Here is an 863-nt window from a genome sequence, read left to right on the forward strand (position 1 = left end):
TTCCCATACTGCTGCGGTGAATGGTTATTATTTATTGTTGTTTCAATCAATTTTCTGCGATCTGACCACCGAACAAACAGTGGGGGAAACGGGAAACAAACAGCAAATGTAAACAATTTACACTTCGATGACCTATCGACGATAATGACTGAAATCAAACGTATTAATTCACAGGTGGATTAGCTGAGTGCGTAAGCAAACTGTTATTTTCTGATCGGATGTTCGAAATGCTTAATTATAAATGATTATATGTCATATGAGACACTCTAGTATATCCAAACCGTTGTAGATTGCACATCAGATTATAACTTGAGCTTCAGTTTAATGATCAACGATTAGAATTAATTAATTCACTCTAGGAGTCTAGGCACATATTGCAAGAATACAGAATTTGCGTTATCAAAAATATATATTTAGAAATAAGTTGGGGTCTGTTATAAACCAAAAACCTGACACCACTTTCGCCAGACTATTTTTCAAAACTGGTAAGAACCTTCGCTAGCAGATACGCCTCTTCATTTCCTTATAAACAAAACATATCCGCACAAAATAATGAAGATCCTTTTAACCTTTGTGTAATCTCTTTTCGATTTACATAAACAGTCAATTTACACTAACTGGCCTAATTCATGCGCCAGATAAACCATCCCTTTAAACGCAGAAATCCACTCATCTCGACAATGTTTTCTTTCATAGCATTCGTTGAGAGAAAGTCTTGGAATGGAAAGTATTTTACATTTCCTCTCGCGCTCATTTTGGCAGAGTAAATGTCTGTCAGATCGGAATATCATTTGCGGTCCTAAAGAAAGCAATGGTGTCGATAGTGTTTTAGCTGTCGAAATGCGCGCGAATGTGTGGGAACA

The sequence above is a fragment of the Penaeus monodon genome, chromosome 19 (genome assembly GCF_015228065.2).
Source record: "Penaeus monodon isolate SGIC_2016 chromosome 19, NSTDA_Pmon_1, whole genome shotgun sequence".
NCBI classification, from domain to species: domain Eukaryota; kingdom Metazoa; phylum Arthropoda; class Malacostraca; order Decapoda; family Penaeidae; genus Penaeus; species Penaeus monodon.